Source organism: Mobula hypostoma, chromosome 12, assembly GCF_963921235.1.
Source record: "Mobula hypostoma chromosome 12, sMobHyp1.1, whole genome shotgun sequence".
Classification (NCBI taxonomy): Eukaryota; Metazoa; Chordata; class Chondrichthyes; order Myliobatiformes; family Myliobatidae; genus Mobula; species Mobula hypostoma.
The window spans coordinates 14,788,820-14,793,989 of NC_086108.1; positions in this window are offsets into that span (position 1 = coordinate 14,788,820).

Genomic DNA, 5,170 nt, shown 5'->3' on the forward strand with positions numbered 1-5,170 from the left:
AGTATTCCTTTCTCATCTGCTTACCTTCGACATTGTGTCATCTCCTCAGGGACCACACGGCAGCTGAAAGGTGCAAGGATATGGGTGACATTTCTCTGTCTGCCTTAGCTTACTGTCCTGATTTGGGCGATTACAGGAGCAACTTTCTGCCACAGGGTGTCTCTACTGCTTTACTTTTATTAAATAGTGAACTTAGACACATTTTCTTTCGACACAGGAGGTTCACTCTCAAATCAATCCCATTCCCTCATTTTTCCCTGTTCTTTCCTACAATCACCATCATTCCCCCTCAGACTCTGTCATTCACCGACACAAGCAAGAGACCAATTAAACCACCAAAACTCTCGTCTTGGTGATGTGGGAAGAAACTGGAGCACCCTGTGAGGTCACTGAGAACGTGCAAACTCCACAGAGAGGACACCAGAGTCCAGGGTCGAACCTAGGTCAGTGGTTCTATCCCTCTTCTGTCAGTCAGTGCCCACTGGTCATATCTAACTGCTGTTGCTGTCAGTGAAACTTCCTGACCAAAAGGAGTTAACACCATACTTTGTGCTCGCTGTCCGCTATCACACAAAGCTCCAAGTGAAGTGTGATATTTGAGGGAATCACTGAGTGCTCAGGATAATCTCCACAACATGGGGAATGTGAGTAAGGAATTGACATCACAGGAAAAGCCCTCCCCACCATTCAGCACATCTACATGGACATTGCCAGAAGAACGAAACATCCACACCATCCAGACCATGCTCTCTTCCCATTGCTATCATTGGGAAGGAGGTACAGGGAGCCTTTGGTTGCACAGCACCAGGTTCAAGAACAGTTATTACCCTTCAACAATCAGGTTCCTGAACCAGCGTGGATAACTTCATTCACTTCAACACTGAACACAGACCTTATGAATGCACTTTCAAGTACCCTACAACTCATGCTCTCAGTATTATTTATTTATTTATTTATCTGTCTATCTGTTTATTTTTTATTTGCACATCGGTTGCCTATCAGTCTTTGTGTATAGTTTTTCATTAATTCTATTGTATTGTTCTACTGTGAATGCCTACAAGAAAATGAATCTCAGGGTAGTATATGGTGACATACAGAGCATGTACTTTGATTATAAATTTACTTTGAACACAGTTAAGGAAAGGATGAAATGGCAGGCTGCTTTGCAATTTTCCAAATGTGCTGGGATAACGATAACGCTGATGTTAAGTACTCAACAAGTGGCAGGTGGGTCAAGAGAACATAGACCAACTCCCTTGAAAGCCTGCTGCTGTCTCCACCCCAGCTACAGGTGGAAAGAGCCCCACTTGACCCCAGTTGGCAAGTTGTAGCTTTATGAAGCCCTGGTTAGGCTGCATCTGGAGTATTGCATTCAATTGAGAAGGATGTGTTGGCTTTGGTGAGGGTGCAGAAGAGGTTCACCAGGAAGCATCTGGTGCTATAAGGTGAGTTTCAGTGCTGGTTGTTTCCTCAGGAGAGGTGGAGGCCAAAGGACGATCTATACAAGTTGATAAAATTCTGAGAAGCACAGAGGAGACAGCTGGTATCTTTTTTTCCCGGGGTAGAAATATCTAGTAGTCATGCATTTATGACACTAGACACTAGAATACTACAGCACAGTACAGGCCCTTCGGCCCTCGATGTTGTGCCAACCCATATATTCCTTAAAAAAATGTACTAAACCCACACTACCCCACAACCCTCTATTTTTCATTCATCCATGTGCCTGTCCAAGAGGTTCTTAAATACCCCTAATGTTTTAGCCTCCACCACCATCCCTGGCAAGTCATTCCAGGCACCCACAACCCTCTGTGTAAAAAATTTACCCCTGATGTCTCCCCTAAACTTCCCTCCCTTAACTTTGTACATATGCCCTCTGGTGTTTGCTATTCCTGTCCTGGGAAACAGGTACTGGCTATCCACCCTGTCTATGCCTCTCATAATCTTGTAGACCTCTATCAAGTCCCCTCTCATCCTTCAACGCTCCGAAGAGAAAAGTCCCAGCTCCCACTTATGAGAAGAAGAAAGTTGAAAGGGGATGTGTAGGGTAAGAAGCTTTACACACTGGTGCCTGGAATGCACTGCCTGGAGAGTCAAATGCAGAAGGGGTATTTAGGAGACCCTTAGATACATACATGAGTATGCAGAGATATGGAGTGTGTGTAGGCAGGAGGGATCAGGTGTTACTAGTTTGACACCACATGTAGGGCTGAAGGGACTGTTCCTGTGCTGTGTCCTAGACCCAGGACTCAGACAGGACAGTTTAGCTGTCCTGAGTTCATTGGGAAACTTGTTGCCATTTCATCAGTGCACAGAAGGATGAAACTGCCCATTGACCATCTAATCCACTGCGGGGATGTAGGACTGACCAAATAAATTCCAGTCTGCAGCTCTGTTACTTTATACACAAACCATCCCTGTGAATAATCTCTCGTCTGTGACCCAGTCCTGTATTTGTGTATGCTGTCTGATGGTGAAACAATGAGGTAGTGCACAGGGTGATGCAAAAGGGAAGCAGAAATGTCAGACAAGTCAGATGAACCCTTCAACAGGCTGCCATCATTGAAGCTACTTTCATTAACTGTCCTCAGGAAGTGGGTATGATCATGACCATGAACAGATCTAACGATCTCTCTCCTCCTGATCTACCCAGCTCCTTCTCCAACACCCCCCCCCCAACCCCCAGCTCCCTATCACTCTGTTTAGTTCCTTTCCTCCAAACTTTGCATCTTCCCATCACCCACACCTCCTCCCACTGGTCCCCTTCCCCACAGTTCCCATCTGCCCTCCCCACCTTCCTCACTTGGTTCCATGTCCCACTTTCCTCTCCTATCAGAATCCACCGTCTGCAGCCCTTTATCATCTCCACCCAGCCTCCTGCATCTATCACATGCACCTCACCTGTATCTGCCTATTACCTGCCAAGCTCTTGCCCCACCTCTTCCCCTCACCTTTTTTCTACAGGCTATCTCCCCTCTCCTGTTTCAGACCAGATGAAGGGGTCTCCGCCCATAATATCAGTTGTCCACTTCCTTCCACAGACATTGCCCAATCCGCTGAAATCCTCCAGCTGTCTGTTTAAAGGGTTGTTTCATTCTAGTGTTCCAATCCAATGTGGCTAACATTTAAATCCTTATTTCCCCCTTTCATCACCTTAGAGCCTACTGTCATGCTGAGTCAGGTCTGGGCCTTGCAGAGCGGCATTTTCCTTCATGCAAGTCAGCATTATGAGTCAGAAAGCAGCCAAAACCAGGAGTGACTTCAGTCCAGCGCACGCTGGAGTCATCTGCCTGACAGATCAGTAATTTAACACAACTATGCTGCGTGGAGAAAGTAAAGAGAGGAACTGAAAACTGCAACAGACAGCATGGATCAGCAGATAACAAGAATGGGAACTGATTTATTCAAATTAGCATATGTGCGGCCATCAAATGTTGGACCAGAGATTAGAAAGGAGATCTTCTAGTGTTCGCTGACATTGTAAATAGTTTGCATCTGCCCTTACAGATAAAGAGTACCTCTGGCTCATCACCACACAGAGAAGGAACACTCAGGTGGGACTGAGAACCTGCAGTGCATGGGTCAGGCCCTGGTCAATTGGTGAAAGAGTACACCATCTCACAAACTACCTGGCCGTGAGGGAAGAGTCTGCAGATCCCACTTTGTCCTCATCAGCCAAAGATCGCCGGGAGGCAGCTGGGTTGTTGCACTTCTTCAGGGTGACTTTGAGCAATCATTACTCTGTCTTCCCACTGTCCTCTTCCCCCAATAGAGTGTGGTGTTAGGCATGCAAATTCAGTCTCTGTTCCCGCTTTTCACCATATTCCTTGATCATTCCTATCCTAAGTTTAACAATTCTTTACTGAACATATTTAATGCAACACAGAACAATACAGCACACCACGTTGTGCCAAGTGCAGTCCTGAACTAAACTAAACCATTCCTGATATGTATCCCTCCATTTTCTACATATTCATGTGAACCATCTAAGCCTGTAAATGCCACTATCATATTTGTTTACACCAGCACGTTCTAGGTACCCACCACTCTCTGTAAAATGTCTTGTCTCTTACCTCTCCTTTAAACTTTTCCTCTCTCATCTTAAATGTATGTCCATAGTATTTCTAATTAATGTCTCGGCTTTTAACTGTTATCAGGGATAGAGAATTCCACAGATTCACCATTCTCTGGGTGAAGAGGTGTCTCCACATATCAGCCCTTCTCTTATGAGACCCCAGTTTGGAGACTCTCCATGCATCAGGAGCATTTTGTCCTGGGTCAAGATTCTTTGTAGATTGTTCATTGCTCCAAATTCCAGTATATGTGTCTCTTCTAGTTTCAAACTTGTCCAGTCCTGTTAGAATTTTGTACGTTTCTAAGAGATCCTCTGTCATTCTCCTAAATATCAGTGAATAAAAGCTTAATTAGCCCAATCTCTCTTGTATCAAACTTACTTTACCAGCAATCAGTTGGTGAACTCAATCCCTTGTAAAATCATCCTTCCTCAGGTATAGAGACCAAAGCTACACACAATATTCAAGGTGTACAATTTCAGCAAGGTATCCCTGCTCCTAACCTCTGACTCCCATCCACTACCACCATGAACAACTTGCCTTTGTCGCTGAGTGTTGCGCCTGCTTAAGGATATCCAGATCACTTCCATCTTTCCCAATCCATCCCCATTCCAATAATACACTGCCTTCCTGTTATTGGCACCAAAGTCAATAACATCACATTCATCCATGATTTATGGCATCTGCACATATCTGCCCATTACATCAACATGTCCAATCTTACCTACACCTTTTTCAAAGCTCACTCTCCGTCTCAGCCTTGTGTCCTCCACAAACTTGGAAATAATACATTTAGTTCCAAATCATTATCAGTGCTGATTACTGTCCCACAGGTTACTCCTCGTCACAGCCAATGTCTCGCCTCGCTCCAAGTGGAATCTACAAGCAGCAATGCAGAACTGAATTGCTGCATTCCTGCAAAGGTGGGCTTCACTCCAGGAGTTCGCATGGAAATGTGTGCGGCTCCAATCTGGTGTTTTGAGGAGTGAGACTGCGATACCGTTTTCCCATCTGTGTTTTGATCTGGCCTCAAACCTGGGTCTTCTCTGGGTTATGGACAGAAGTAATGAACCCATCCGGCACAGGTGTTGGTGGAG